Source organism: Onychomys torridus, chromosome 3 (genome assembly GCF_903995425.1).
Source record: "Onychomys torridus chromosome 3, mOncTor1.1, whole genome shotgun sequence".
Classification (NCBI taxonomy): domain Eukaryota; kingdom Metazoa; phylum Chordata; class Mammalia; order Rodentia; family Cricetidae; genus Onychomys; species Onychomys torridus.
The window spans coordinates 141,458,504-141,475,521 of NC_050445.1; positions in this window are offsets into that span (position 1 = coordinate 141,458,504).

Genomic DNA, 17,018 nt, shown 5'->3' on the forward strand with positions numbered 1-17,018 from the left:
CTGTCCACGGTCAACCTTGCTAAATGGAACAAAGGAGCCACCTGTGGCCATGGCCCATTTGCCACCTCTAAAATTGTGTCTTTTCCTGTCTAAATGCTCAACTGATGGTAAGCATCATTGTGATAAACATTCAGTTGACTGTTGGTTGACAGCAAGTGTGCCATCTTTGTAGGTACTTTTCCTGGCATAGCTAGGGTGTGGAGTCACCTCGAATATTTGGAGGGATCATCTAAGAGTCACCTAAGAAGTAATCATCCACTGTCCTTGATAGCATGCTTCTTCCTCGACTTTCTTCTCTCCTTGGAGAAAGGGGATCTTCACTTCATTTATTTATGTATTTGTTTGTTTGTTTGTTTGTTTGTTTGTTAATTTCTTTTGAGATAATGTCTTACTACATAGTCTTTGTGACCTCAAACTTTGTACATAGCCCAGGTAAGTTAGCTAACTCACAGGCATCAGATTACAGGATATGCCAACCATGCCCAATCTGCCTTTTATTACTATTAAAAATGCTTTGGGGAGCCTGGAGAGATGGTTCAGTGGTTAAGAGCACCTACTACTCTTTCAGAAGACCTGAATTTGGTTCACAGCATCTACTTTGGGCAGCTCACAACCATCTGTAACTCCAGCTCCACAGGCAATCCAGTGCCTCTGGTATCCATGGGCATCTGTACTTTTGTGTTCATAACCCCCCCCCCCCCCACACACACACACACATACACACATGCAAACACTCATTATACACAATAACAATTTTAAAAAATGTTCAAAAACTATTCAGGGGGCCTGGTGAGATGATTCAGTGGGGAAGATGCTTGTCATTCAAGCAGGGAGACCTGGGTTCACACTCCTAGCACCCTGTGAAAAGCCAGGCATGGCGTGCATGCTTGCCATCCCAGTGCTGAGGAAGAGGAGACAGGATCCCTGGGATTTGCTGGTTCTGTAAACTGACATGACCATTCATGATATGGTTAGGGGGAAGGTTTTTATTGTAGATCTGGAAGAGCAAACAGCCAGAGGCATCTGGAAGAATCCAGAGCAGAGAAAGTAGTAGACTGCTCATGGCCAGCAGATTGGACCTGGCCTGGAGAGAAGCAGGAACAGAGCAGGTGGGAGAGGGTGAGGGCTGAGGGAAGGTGCGTGATGAAGACAGAGGGTGAAAGGGAGCATAGCAGGGACAGTGTTGCTATAAGGAAACTGAGTAGCTGGGGTGGGGAAGTTCCTCAGCTGAGGAAGTGTAGGGTAGGAGAGGAGAAGAATCAGGAGCCAGTGTGGACTCTGAAATGTGTAACAGGTACTTGGGATAGATACTGAGGAAGCCTGGAGGTCAGCATGTGCTTTGGTATGCTAATAGGCACCACAGGTCGCCACTTGTCCCTTTGCCAGTGATAGGGACATGGTTCCTTTTGATAGTGGAGAACCAGATTCACAAGTTTAACTGACAGAATATGGGGAAATGGAGTTTCTGTTAGTCCTGACTTTGGTCAGCTGCTTTGGCTGAGTCAGCTCTAGGTTCAACCATGCCTTAAAGAATAAGGTGGAGACTGATAAAGACACCTTGAAGTCTACCTCTGGCAGGCCTCCACATGCATGCATATGCACGCACACACACACACACACACACACACACACACACACATACACATACACCTTCACGTACACACACACACACACACACCTTCACGTACACACACAAAAATGCATGCAAATACTTTTGCGTAAGATGAGAGATAATTTCTCAGTGAAATTATATCTTCAGATAAAGAGGAAACATAAAAGGTCATGAAAGATAGCAAAGAAAGTAAAACAAATGTCCTCAGAGTTTCACTGTGTTACCCAGACTGGGCTTAAGAATTGCTCCCACCTCAGCCTTTGGAGTAACTGGACTAGAGGCATCAACCACCATGTCTGACAAAAATTGGTTTGGTGGGAAACTTAAGGAAAGTGGTTGTGTGTGTGTGTGTGTGTGTGTGTGTGTGTGTGTGTGTGTGTGTATAACATTTAATTTTTACTTTTATTTGTATATCTGTGTTGAACTATATGCCTCATGTATTCAGAGGCCAGAAGAGGGCATTAGGATCCCCTGGAGCTGAAGTTACAGGGTTGATGAGCCACCTGATGTAGGTGCTGGGAACTGAACTCCGGTCCTCTAGAAAAACAGAAAGAGCTCGTAACCACTGAGCCACTCTCCAGCCTCCCTATAAAAAAGGTTACTTTTTTGTAACCCTTCTTTTAAAAACATCTCTTCACACTATACATCCTAAGAGTCTTGGTGATCATAGCCTATATCACTTCCCCCACAGACAATTTTATGATGTCACTTGGGGCAACAGGTGAAGACCTGGATATTCCAGAGAAGTAAGGAGTGGACAATGAACTGAGAGCTTCAGGTGTAGTGTAATTCATCCAGGAAGGGACAAGCCTTGTATATCTAGGGCAGGATCTCACAGGATGTCTTTTATCTTTACTTTTTCCCAAGATAGTTCCCCTTCTCACCCCATCTGATGGAAGGGGAGAACTCCAGAGAGTCCAGGCAGTGTCCTCTCTACTCTGCCCCTTCCCTTACTGCCCTGGGCTTGCCCCATCCCAGGTAGGAAGTGCCCCCGGGGTTCCCAGCACCAGACAGCAGGTCCTGCCTGTGACTGATCTGAGTTTCCTGTCTTTTTTCTCTGCTTTAATTGCCTCTTCAGCGCTGCAGGCTATAGGGACTTGGCTTTCAGTTATCTCTCACTGTGCGGCCATGTAACTTGGAATTTAGCATTGGTCTTGCTCATTTTCAAGTGGCTTCTCATAAGAGCAGAGCATGGGTTTTATGCCAAAGACATTAGTATTTCCAGCAGCTTCTGAGCTTTGCTGTGCCCTCTACCACCAGACAGCAGGCTGCCCGCTTCTTCCTTGGCGGATGCTGGCTCCACTGTGATGTCGTTCAACAGAGCCCCAATGCAAAATTGAATTCAAATCGCTTTGCTGTGTTAATTATAAATCCAGATGGTTCGCGTTGTATTTTTCCATCCCTTTTAAAAAATACCTTTCCTGTGGGTCTTCTTATGCTGCATTGTCTCTTGAATACCAGGGGAGCTGCAGGCTTTATAAGCCTACATTTGATTAAGACTCTCAGAGAGTCAGCGGTAAACCTGCTTGTTCCACTTACATAGGTGCCAGTTTGGGAGCCAGCTGATCTGAATTTTATTTCTGGCTCTACTGTTTGATTCAGTGTGACCTTGGGTAATTCACCAGAGGGCAAAGGTGATATTGGTGAAAAACCAAGCAGGAAAAGGCAAAGGCTCCAAGGTCATGGCTGGGTTTTGCTAGGTGCTGTCTGACTGAGAGGAGCGTGTTCCAGTTTGGAGGAAGAAAATACAGCTGGAGGCATCCTGAACATGCAGAGAAGGAATACTTGATTTTAAATATTGCTGTGTGAGTTACTGACTTTGAGTTCATTAAAAAAATCATTAAATGCATTTTGATTTGGATTGGGACAGAATTTCCAGCAAAGACTTGGAGTAGGAAGAAGGAAGGATTGCCCTGGGTCTCATTCAGACCCTGCCATTCAGCTGTCCTCCCATGCCTGTAGTTAGCGTTTTCCTGCCTCAGAACCAACCAAGTAAACACACAGAAACTTATATTGCTTACAAACTGTATGGCCGTGGCAGGCTTCTTTTTATCTACTTCTTTTATCTTAAATTAACCCATTTCTGTTAGTCTATACTGTGCCACATGGCTTGTGGGCTTACTGGTGTCTTTACATGTTGCTTCTCATGGCGGCGGCTGGCGGTGTCTCTCCTCCCCCAGCCTTCCACCTCCCAGAATTCTATTCTTTCTTGTCCCACCTATACTTCCTGCCTGGCCACTGGCCAAACAGCATTTTATTTATACAGAGTGATATCCACAGCACATGTCCTTGTTCACAGCTCTGTATTCCTACCTGTGGGGTGCCAGGTGGGGAACCCTTGAACCTGGTCTGCACCCTCATGGTAGCAAGGAGGGCATGCAACCAGAGCATCACCTTTGCCAAAGGTGACAGTTGCTAGCCACCTGGAGAACCTGGGGTGAAGGTAGTATTTAATCTATCCCAGAGAGATCTTTAAAAAAAAAGTGTATGTGTGTGTGTGTGTGTGTGTGTGTGTGTGTGTGTGTGTGTGTACATAATCACGTGTGCAGGTTGCCCAAGGAGACCAGAAGAGAGTGCCGGTATCAGATCCCTGGCACTGGAATTACAGGCAGTTTCAGTCAGACCTGGGTGCTGGGAACTGAACTGCAGTCCTCTGGGTGCTTCTAACGCCAAGCCTGCCCTCTGTGCCCCCAACGCCGAGCCAGCGCGTCAGCCCCAGGGAGGACTTTCCAGACTTTTGTCTGCTCACTACTCTTTCTTACCCAAGAAAATGTTAGGCAACCCCAGGTATATAGTTACAGTAAATAGGTACATGAATCAAATGTGTGCTGATAACCATAAAGGTATTTATTTTAAAACAATTCTGTGGGATACATATAATTTTACCATTTATTAAAGACAAAAGCAAATTTATATACTAACAAAATGGATATGCTTGTTTATTTTTCCATAGGGAGCTAAATCTGGGTTGAATCCTCAATATTGCAGGATGTGAAGCATCTTCAGCACTAGTCATTCGATCAGTATTTTGATTTTATAAGCACCAGTGCTGAGAATTCCTCTTTGCATAGATGGGTAGGTAGTACAGAAGGGGCAGAAATCTGCTTAGGGCCATTTTGGAAATTGCTGCAAATTCTATCAGAATCCAAAGCCAAAATGTATTTAATGATTTTTTTTTTTTTTTATGAACTCAATTCAGTAACTCAAACAACATTTAAAATTGACATTCTAACACAGTCCTATCCAAAGACATATCATTCTGAGGCTCTGAGGCCTGTGTGCTGAACAACGGTGGTTGGGAAATATTGCAAGTTTTTGTTTTCTGTAAATTAAAACATCATGTTTCTCTAAGTTCAGGAAACTTTATATAAAACTATGAGGTATATGAGAGAGGAGAAGGGATCCTGTGATGGGGCTGGAGAGATAGGTCAGTGGTTAAGAACACTGAGTGCTCTTCCAGAGGACCCAGGTTTGATTTCCAGCACCCACATGGTGACTCACAACTTCTCTAACTCCAGCCTCTGGAGGGCACCAGCGAGCACAGGGTACATATAAGTATACATGGGCAAAATACCCATACACATAAAGTCATTAAAAAAAAGAGCACTGTAATTTATAACATCTCAACTGTGAGCTGAGGTGTGGCAGGCAGTGTTTGCTAGCATTTTATGCTACTTCAGCTTTACACATTGCAAAGTATGATGCTGTGTGTGCAGAACAGGAGCTGTGCCGATGTTGTATGATGTCCAAAGTTCCATCACACTTCTGGTTTTGGTCATTGCATGTCTGGAAACATTCTACCAGATTTTCCACAGGCATTACATGTATGACTCTGATGCTCACATTCAGTTATGAGGCACTATATAGAGTCATAGCCTCAGTTTCTAAGAAGCCGAGGCCTGGGGGATGATAGAAGAGTCCCCTGAGGAGTGACATTGGAATGCAGAGATGGGAGATGAAGGATGACCCCTGGCTCCACCCACCTTCTCCTTGATGAGATACCAAGCAGAAGCTAAAGGCAGCCTGGAGGGGTCTTTCGTTGAGCTGAAGATAGCAGAATGAAAACCATCAAAATATATTACCCCCAAAGCCCTGCACCTGGCCTAGGGACTCATTTTCCAGGGAACCTTGATGAGCACTGAGAGGTCCCTGGGGAGAGCAGAAGGGATCCTGTAGATTTTGGGGCAGCCTTGCTATCCAGATGTTGATGAATCTAAGGTCAGTCTCAGGCCATCAGCCATGCCATTCTGCTTTGGGCGCACATTCCTTTCTTCTGTCTCTCAAACTTTATCAAAGTGGTGGCTTTGGAGTCCCGTGTGGGTGGACTCCTGGCCATACCGCTCACTGTCTAGCCTTGGGGAGGGGACTGAGCCTCTCTGAGTTTGGTTCTTTGTGGTGTGGCAGTGGTGCCAACAGTGTTAACCCTGGAGGGTGACTGGGCAAAGGAGACATGAGATGGTATTATACTGTCTTAGGACGTGTGAGTGCTAAATGACATCAGAGACCCTCCTCTTAGGGAAGGGTGCTGCACCTAACAGCCTCACACAACCGGGGCTCCTAGGGGAGCCCTGCAGCGCTTAGAGTCAGGGCAGGCTTTCTCTGTATACCCTTCACTTTGTTCAGGGTCTTTCAGGCAAACCCCAACAGAAGCAACTCTGTAAGCTAACCAAAACGGCCTTAATGCTTACCACAGCCAAAGGGACACACACCAGGAGCACAGTGGGTTGGGTATTCCAGGAAGGAGAATGCAGAAGCTTTCTTTGGGATGGGTCTTGTGCTTGGGTCCTGTGGTTTGTGGGTGGTCTGGGTAGCTGAGATTTCACATTGGATTGGATACTGTCAGAGAGCTGCATCTGGTGTCTAAACATAGTCTCTGGAGTCTGACTCCAGAGGAGCTGTCATTGATAAGAGTGCACGTTTAATATTCGCCTTCAGTGCTGGGTGCCACAGTGACCTTACTTGTGTCTGCTTAGACAAAATTAAGTGGTGGCCTTGCCTTGTCTCAGTTCCTCACGGGCTCAGTAATCTTGTCTGACTGGGGTGTTTTCTGGTTAGGGTGTGTCAGATGGCGTAGCTACGAGTGCCTGGCCATTTCCAAATGTCAGGGCTCTTTTGTTGGTGTCTTTGTTTTTCTTTCTCTACTCACCTTTGATTCCAGATGTTTTTCTCCCTATGTGGAATTGTAAGTGAATATGTTCATTTGTTCCACAAAGCACTTTATCCTCCACATATTACTACAGTGCAAAATACATAAGCCTGGCCTGGAAGGAACTCCCAAGTGTGGAGTAGGAAAGAATCAGAGGGTGTAGACACCCAGCCATTCTACTAGTTCCTATGCCTTCCCTGGCTTTCTGCAAAGACTCTCTGTCCAGATTCTCAGGAGGCTCCTGCCTGCTGAGGACCACAATGAACAGTTAAAGTGGACTCATTCCTGGATTTGTAGTCTCTCCTTGTGCATTCCGACTGTGGGACCTAAGTCTACCCTCAGGAGAGTTCCTGGTGTTTGCTCTGGTACCTCTGCATGGTTGGGCCATGAGTGATATCCCAGCTTGCTTCTTGTCACTGTGATAAAACACTGCTCAAAAGAAACTCAGGGAAGAAGGGTCATACAACTCTCCGGTCACACTCCATCACTGAGGGAAGTCAGGCCAGGAACTCCAGGCAGGAACCTGGAGGCAGGAACCTGGAGGCAGGAACCTGGAGGCAGGAACCTGGAGGCAGGAACCAAAGCAGAGGCCATGGAGGAATGCTGCTTACTGGCTCGTTCCAAGGATACCTTTCTTATATCTACCAGGACCACCTGTCCAGGGGTGGCATCCCCCCTATGGCTGGCTCCTTCCATGCCAGTCACTAATCAAGAAAATGTGCCATTAATTTGCCTACAGCCAAAGTGATGGAAACAATTCTTCAATTGGCATTTCTTCTTCCCAGGCGACCAGCTTGTGTCAGGGTGATAAACAAACAGACCAGACAACCCTAACCAGCACGGATGATGCAAGTCAACTGTGATCTCCTGTCTACTCTTACTACAGTCTTCTCAAAAGAATGGTTTATCTTTTCAAGAAAGAAACTTTCTTCAATTTTTAAAAATTGTGTGTGTGTGTGTGTGTGTGTGTGTGTGTGTGTGTGTGTGTGTGTGTGTGGTGTATGCCATGTGTATCCAGTTGTTGCAGGAGGCCAGAAGAGACCAGGTCCTCTTAACTGCTGAGCCATCTCTCTAGCACCAAAAGGACATTTTAGTTAGGCACACAATTTCTTACATTTTTGGTTGTGAGCCTAGCCTTTAACGGCTGAGCCATCTCTCCAGCCCAGGCACACAATTTCTTATTGATTGCTTTTCTGGCTGGTTTTACGGTTTGGGTTTGTTTCTCCCAGGTAAGATGTTCAAGAAGGCATCCTGGTAGACAGGTCAGTGTTGTGAGAGCAGCATCCACTAGGTGGCAGCATCTAACCTGTGGACTGGGTCAGCAAAAAACCCGCTTTCATATCTAAATTTCAGGGAAGATTAACGGACTCTCCAGAAACCATCTAGTCAGACGGTTGTAGAGTCTTGTTTGTTTTGACTGAGTTGTGTATTTATCCCATTTATAACAATTCCTAGGGAAACTGAGCCCCACCCTAATAATAACCCAGCCTTGTAGTTGCCAATTTGGCCAGTTGAGTTTTCTTAAACCACGTCACATACTAAATAACATCTGCGTTCACTTGTGTCCTTTCCTCACGTGAGATGTGATTGAATCCAGGGAGTGTTTCTGGCACTTTCTGAGCCAGTGAACACTGAGGTTTTCTGTGAGTCACCAACCCACCAAGAAACCTTACTCCCTCCCTCTCCTCCTTCTTAATCTGTTAGTCTTTTCCCAGGGCAGCTTATGGTCCTGCCCCTTGACTTCACTTAAAGAGCCTGCAAGCTTTACCATCCTCCCCGTGCAGACAAGATACCAGGCTCTCAGCTTCTCACTCAGCAGCTCAGAGCACCTGGGCACTCAGGTTGCACATTGCATGCTCTTTATGAAATGTGAATCTGAAAAGATTAGTTTAAAAGTGGAACCTGTGCCATTCAGCCTCCCTCCCTGAGGTGTTGAACCTGGGAAAGCTAAAATGTTTAAAGCTGCGATCTGTATATTGTTCCTAAACAATGAAGGCAAGATTAAGTAATTTGCCACAGTGAAGGACCGGGGGTCTGATGTTTTGATGTCAGAGTCCCGCATAAGACCCTCCCCTCCTCTTCCTGTATCTTTATTCCTCTTGCTGTGATCTTACTTGCATTGTACCTTTGTTGCTCTGTAACCATGGTGCCTACACTTCATATCAGTTTGTGTTATGTACCCTAGTCAGCTACTGGCATCTGTCAGAGCACCCCACTTAACCGACCCTGATTTACAACTTACTAGCCACATAGAAGTTGACCTGATTTTCAGAACTGCTGCTTTCTCACTCTTTAGTGCTGCTGGGGAGACCCTAGAGGCTGTTTGAGGGTGTGAAGCTCTTGGCACAGGGTCTGACATTTGCTAGCTGCTCAGTACTTAGCTGGACAGGGCCTCTGAAGAGCAGGGATCACAGGCACAGAAGATGGAGACACTGTCGTGTGAGATCTCCCATCTGTCTGTACCTCAAGACAGAGCAGGTGTTGGGATGCAAGAGAGAAATGCTAAGCTAGATAAAGGCCAGGCAACAGAAACTAGACCAGAAGTGTATTTCAGGGTCCTTACCATCCACACCCCTGGCATCCGGTCATACCTGTATCTCACCCATTCCAGAGAGTGAGCAGAAAGCAGGCATGGCTGTGGGCGTGAAGAGTGTGGACAGGTCTTGCATCTTCAAACTCCCAGCAGTGACAGGAAACTGTAGTGGGTAGCCATCCCAGCCTTGGCCTGGAAGTTCCAACCCCCATTGAGGCTTCGGTAATGGTCACGCCCACAAGGCGGGGCAGAGGAAGGAGCGGAAGAGGAGCAGGAGGGGGTCGCTCTCTTGGTTCCGGGACGCTGGACGCTAGAGGTGGACCGAGCAGAGTTCTCCAGAGAACGCCGCCGGACTACCCTATACCTTTGCCAGACTCTGCGACCTACCCCTTCATTTGTAAGTTACCCCACAAAATAAACCTCCCTTTTAACTACATGGAGTGGCCTTAATAATTTCACCAATAGGAAACTACCTCTCTCACAGCATCTAGATGTTTGTATCATCCAGTCCAGTGTTTTGATGTCGTTCTGGAAGGTCCTCCTGGGCTGTGTCTGTAGCAGCTACCCAGTACCTCAGATATCCACATTTACATAGATGGTTTTACAAATACTTAGGTCAACTTGGAATCTAATCCTGGCTCTTCTATCAGGCTGTCAGCTCACACCCATGTTTTGAGCCCTGGTTCCACATTTGTCACGATGAGGAGCAGGTTTGTGGTCCCTCTCAGATCAAATTTGTGGTAGCACACAGCTTCTGCCCCCTCTACTCCTGTAGTGATTTGTGGTGGGAGTAAGAGACTAATCCTACAAAGAGGCTGGTGTTCATAGTCATTCTGGTTTAGGATCAGAATTGGGCCATAAAAAATGGAGAGCAGCCAAGACACTAGTGTGTGAGATACACAAAACTAAAGGTTCAGTAATGGAGGCGCTTCCAGAGTAGTCTCCTGGGTGGTTTTAGAGAACAGTGGTTCACCCTCTTGCCAGAGTTGGAGAAGTCTACTCCATTCCCATCTGAGGACTCCATTCCGCTGGGCTCATAGTGTCGCTTATGATTGCTCCCACTGTGTCCATGTGGGTCTTATCCTTTAACAGCTGAGCCGTTTCTCCAGCCGATCAGGTGATCACAGGCAGAAAACAGCTGCAGAGGGATTTGGATTTTGAGAAAATGTCCCTGAATGTGTTGTAAACACAGCAGAAGTTGTAATTGACATTGCTTGGTGGGAAAGAAGAAAGTTCAGTGAAGATACTGCTCGGGGCTCCTAGGAAGTGAGTATCATGCTTTCATCCTCCATGTGAAAACAAATGAAGGAGGCGGAGCCAAAGGACAATATTAAACAGTAATGTGCAGGAGGCTGGCCTTCAGCCAGGGAAACCAGCAGAGAGCCCATCTGTGGGGTGGAAAGGATCCATTGTGGTCTCCTACTTCTTCATGATGCTGGGTATTTGAGGCTGGGTTAACCCTTGCTGTGGTCTGGTTATTATGAACCAATACATTACTCTTTCTAGGATGAGTACTGTGCTGCAAGCTTGTAATCCCAGCTCTCAAGAGGCTGAAGCAGGGGGTTCATGAGTTTGAGGCTAACCTAGGCTACATAGTTCCAGGGTAGCCTTGAGGTTATTCTGAGACTCCTTGCCCAAGCTGGTTTGGGTTTCTGACACATTCAACCAAGAGTCCTGAATAGTGAAGACAGGAAGACAGCTCTGATTTTGATATATTTCATTTCAAAAGACCTTCCCCCAATAATTGAACACAACAGAAAATCCAGAAAGGCAAATAGTGGGTATCTTCTCTCATTTCTGGATTGATTGATTGATTGATTATGTATATAGAAGAGGGCGCCAGATCTCATTACAGATGGTTGTGAGCCACCATGTGGTTGCTAGGAATTGAACTCAGGACCTCTGGAAGAGCAGTCGGTGCTCTTAACCTCTGAGCCATCTCTCCAGCCCCATTTCTGGTTTCTAAGTGTTATATAGATACATAATATCAGGTATTATGACATGAAAGTAAAAACGAAACTGTCTGGAGCAGTGGTTCTCAACCTTCCTGAGGCGACCTTTGATACAGTTCTCATATTGTGGTGTTCTCCAACCATACAATTATTTTTATTGCTACTTCATGACTGTAATTTTGCTACTGTTATGGATCATAATGTAAATATCTGTGTTTTCCAATGGTCTTAAACAACTCCTGTGAAAGGATCATTTGACCCCAAAGGGGGTCATGACCCACATGTTGAGAACCACTGGTGTAGAGAAACAAAGGAGGCTAAAAAGAAGAGAAGGATGAAAAAAAGAGAAGAGGGTGAACATTTTTAGCATTCACTATATATGTATGAAAACTTGAAAAATAAAATTTTAAAATGGCAAAGATAACCATGTAATGCATGCATGTGTGTATGTTTGTGTGTATGTGTATCTGTGTATGAGATAGATAGATAGATAGATAGGTAGGTAGATAGATAGATAGATAGATAGATATGGATGGATGGATGGATAGATAGATAGATAGACAGACAGATAGATAGATGTTAGATCATCTTCAGAGAAGTGGCTATTTTTTTACAGGCATGGAAGTGGCTGAGCTCCCTAAGATTAAGAGGGAAGTGGTTGAGAGGCCATGGTCAGATGAAGGACTCCAGCTCCCCAGACTGTGCAGAGGAAGTGGGAACAGGTGGTGGTGCTCCAGCCCTCCAGCCTCATGCTTCACAGCCCAAAGCAGAAAGTACATTGAACCCCATTGGGTCATTGCTAGCTATGGAGGTTTTTAACTGCTGTAGGTCACATCTTCTATGATCTGCCTCATAAAGCTTTCAGGAACGGCTCTTATCTTTATTGCTCAGCCATCAACCATCAGCCATCCCTCACAGCTTTGTGTCATCCAGAAATTCAAAACCTAAAATCTCATGACCTTACCTCTAAATCTCTTCTTCGGGGCTAGATCTCACTTTTCCCAGCATCCATCATCTGATAAATACCATGCTTTTTGGCTTTGAAATTCTCCTAAGATCTTCCCACATGCCCTATGGAAGGTGCAGCCAGGCCAACATGGTGTTGCAGATCTGACATTGATCAGCGTGGGAAGACTAGCATCCCTTCAGCTGAGCACCACACTGGCTTCCCCACCAGCACTGTTGCACTTGTAAACAATAACAACAAAATCCCAGATTTTTTCTTCAAAAATTGAAAAAAGAAGCAAACCAAACCCACAAACTTAACAGTATGTAATTATACATTTACATTTCTTAATTATTTATGTTTATATGTGAGTGTGTGTGTGCGCGTGTGTGTATGTGTGTGTGTGTGTGTGTGTGTGTGTGTGTGTGTGTGTGTGCATGCGCGCCTATGGTACCTGGCTAGAAAAGCTAGTAAATACCCTTGAGCTGGAGTTACAGGCAGTTGAGAACCACCTGACAAGTATGCTAGGATCTGAGCTCAGGTCCTCTAAAAGAATAGCAAGTGCTCTTAACTGGTAAACCATCTCTCGCTCCTAAGGTTTCATTTTAAAGCCTAAACAAAGGCCTTTATATTGGCTCAAATTTATTATTTATTTTGTACACAAAAGAATGATTATTGTAACATAGCATAATAAGTAACTGGAACTATACCAGCCCTCAAATATGGAAGTATTAAATTTCTTATAATCCACATATGACACAGTCTCACATATTTATGAAAAGGATCTTTGTGAAGAATATTTGATGTCATGGCAGTATGCTCATGATATACTGTTAGGAAAAATTCAGAGTTCAAACTACATGTAATAAAAACAAGTCCAGATTCCTTCCATGGGGGAAGGAAGGGAGTGTTCCTGTCAAATTTTGTCTGACTTGGATTAACTGACGATTCCACCTTCAAAAAATACTTTTTCACCTTAATATTTTTCTCAACTATCAGCCATCTTTCATGCCTTTGTGTTATTCAAAAATTGATCCACAAATAGGACATAAAAGTGCTTACACCATTGGGCAAATAGAGAAGAGACATTGAGGAATGCCTTGCATGTGGGGTCAAGGTAACCCAGAACTACCTATAGTGTTACTGAATGATTATTTTACTCTATTACACTATATTGCTTGGAAGGACACCCAGACTGAAAGCCTCTTAACGGGTCACATCAGGGGCTTGGACCTCAGTCGTAGTGTTTGCTTAGCATGTGCAGAAGCACAGGGGTCCATCCCCCAAAACAAAAAGATTCGTCCATCTTCCCAGCGCTTGCCAGACTTGATGCTTTCATCTGGTCTGTCATCTCAGAGTGCTCTACACCAAGACTTAAACACTCGAAATCCACTCTTCTCCATTCCAGAGGCGAGAACTGTAAGCTCAAGGTGCTGGAGGGTCTAGTGTCTGGTGAGGGTCGACACTCAGGTTCTCAGTGGCTGCTAGAAAGGACAGACACACCTCTGTCTCCTGTAAGGACACTAATGTCATTCATGAATACTCTTCATGACCTCATGACCTTCCCAAACTATCTACCTCATGGGGAAGTAGGTCTTCAAAATAGAAAATTGGGGAAGATACTGATAGCCTGGCCATAATGAGCATTTTTTTAATTATTAAATTTTTAAAATTTATTTTATATACCAGCCACAGTTTTTCCTCCCTTCTCTCCTCTTGTTCCCTACCCCCACCTCCTTTCTACCCACCCCCATCCACTCCTCAGAGTAAGGCCTCCCTCCCACGGGAGTCAACAATGCATGGCATATCTAGTTGAGACAGGACCAAGGTCCTCCCCCTTGTATCAAGACTGATTGAGGCATCCCATAGGGAATAGTTCCAAATAGCTAGCTCATGCACCAGGGACAGATCCTGGTCCCACTGCTAGGAACCCCACAAACAGACCAAGCTACATAACTGTTTCCCACAAGCAGAGGGCCTAGGTCAGTCCTATGCAGGCTCCCTAGCTGTCTGTCTAGAGTCCGTGAGCTCCCACAAGCTTAGGTCAGCTGTCTCTGTGGGTTTCCCCATCATGATCTTGACCCCCATACTGAGCACTTTTGTCCAGATTCTGACTGTTTACCTAGTAGTTCAAAGTCTGAATTCCCTGGTGCTCCCTTGTATGATTTCAACCGAGACCTGTAACTGAGGCTGCAGTCTCCCCATCTACAAAATGGGATTTTCTTCTCTGAAGGTCTTCGTGTCTGTCTGGCCTCTGGAGACAAGTGTGGTACAAACAAGACACTCTTGAGTTCTGCTGCCAGAGAAGACAAGTGGATTAGAGGAAAGCTCTTTCATCTTGCAGGCTAAGTACCTTGAAGGAGCCTCAGATGGGAGCTAAGCTCTGCCAGCACAGGGTGGAAACTAAGAAGGACAGGCAAAAGAGGAAGAAGATGGGAGTTCTGTCAAGTGGGGGTGGAAGGCACCTGCAGACTCCGCTCTTTTGATGACAGCAGAAGAGTGATCATTTCCATGCCACGGAAACATTCTTTGTCCTTAACAACCCCTTTATTTTCACGGAGTTCTTGAAGACAGAAGAGATCCACATGTCTGCACAATATCAATCAGGAAACAGCTAAGGCAGTGACCTTCTGACTTCTGCTTGAAAGCTGGTATCTATAAAACATGGGCTTCAAGGAGGGGAGTGTGTTAAAATGCAAGGATGCTTAATGGTCAGTATTTTAATAGCATAGCATTCTTTTTTTTCCCTCAGAGTTTCTCTTTGTAGTAATGATTGTCCTGGAACCCACTGTGTAGGTAGACCAGGCTGGCCTTGAACTCAGAGATTGTCCTGCCTCTATCTCCTCTGTGCTGGAATTAAAGGTATGAGCCATTATGTTCAACAGCAAAGCATTTCTTACTTTGAAGTTACTACCCCAGAAACTGGTATTCTTGTCCAACAATATTCCATATTACAGATTAAAATGATGACCACCCAGGACATTTTAGTCAAGTGAGTAAAGAGATGATAAATCCCTTTGAGGTTTTGCCCAGTGCTATAGTTTGATTGTTTCCTCTGAAGTCCATGTTTCAAAAGCTCAATCTGGCCAGGTGGCGTACACCTTTAATCCCAGCACTCGGGAGGCAGAGCCTGGCGGATCTCTGTGAGTTCAAGGCCAGCTGGGTCTACAGAGCAAGATCCAGGACAGGCTCCAAAACTACTCAGAGAAACCCTGTCTGGAAAGGCTCAATCTGCAGTGGAACAATGACGGGAAGTGGCACCTAAGGAAAGGTGTCAGGTCACTGGGTTAAAGCTCCTTGTCACTATAAAGGGCTTTTGAGAATGCGCTCAGTCCTCTTGCCTTCTGTCAAGTGAGGACACAGCACAAAAGATCCTCACCAGAATTTGCTTTCATTTTAGCCTTGGACTTTCTAGCCCTTGAAACAGTGAGAAACAAAGATCTATACTTATAAGTTCCTCAATCTTGGCATTTTGTTATAGCAGCACACAGAAGACCATAGTGCTTATGGTCTAATCAGTGTGTCAAGGTGTTAGATCTGGAGAGGCCAAAGCCATTGAAAGAAGTCTTAATAGTCAACACGGGTCAAGAGAACTTGTGGTCTTTATCGTGGTTTTCTGGTGGGGATGGAAGGGATGATGCAGGTGAGAAGGACAAGTTTGGGGCTTTGAGCAAGTGCGGGGTTGGGCACTTTGAATTTTATCAGGCTCTGGGGTAGGAGAGTGGCCTCTGTTGTTTGGTATCTGGCCCCATGATGATTTTGGACAGGGTAAGTATTGCCTGACTGCATGGCAGTTAAAGGATATGGGGCCTTGGCTTTGGTCAGTTTGCACATGGGAGGCAAGCTCAGGGAAGCCTCTGCTTCTCCAGCAATCAGCATTGGGAAAGGCAGTCTCCTTGGCCAGCGAGGTTCCCAGGATGTCAGAGCACCACTGAATAGAGAAAACAAAATGAATTAGCATTAAACTAAAATGGAATCTTGATTTCTCTCCACTCCTTATTTTGTTACCAGCTCTCCCACCTTATTAGGGAGGTTCGTTGTGGAATATTATTTTAGATGTGTTACATTTGTTTATGCTGTGGAACATTTGTTTTAGTGATGCAAAGATGTGCTGCATTTGTTTAACTCTGTGAAGCTGTGTTACTGTGCCTGTTTAAAACACCTGATTGGTCTAATAAAGAGCTGAGTGGCCAATGGCAAGGCAGGAGAAAGAATAGGCGGGACCGGCACATAGGGAGAATAAATAGGAGGAGCAAGAACAAGGAAAGGAAAACGCTAGGGGCCAACCACCCAGCCACCCAGCCAGCCATAGAGTAAGAGTGAAAGTAAGATGTCCAGAAGAGAAAGTAAAAGCCCAGAGGCAAAAGGCAGATGGGATAATTTAAGTTAAGAAAAGCTGGCTAGAAACAAGCCAAGCTAAGGCCGGGCATTTATGAGTAAGAATACATCTCTGCGTATTTATTTGGGAGCTCGGTGGCAGCTCCCCCAAAGAGTCAAGGAGTAAAAAACAACCAACAACAATGGCTGGCCACATATGAAGGGTGTGATGGACTTCTCCCCTTTGGGTACCAATTCTGTAAGTTCTAATAGAGGTGGATTATTTGATGGGGTATATTATAGAACGGCCTATTTACTGTTCTTGGGAGATAATCACTGGCCACCCGGTAGCTGCTACCCTGATGTCACATCTGTGCCCAAAGGCAATGCTTTTTGTTCTCACTGACACTGCATTCCCCTAGGAGCTCATCAGCGATAAAAATGAAGGCTGCATTCAGTTTTCTTGGCAGTCAAGATGGGTCAGCTTCTAGAGCTCAAGAGGAACAGAATGG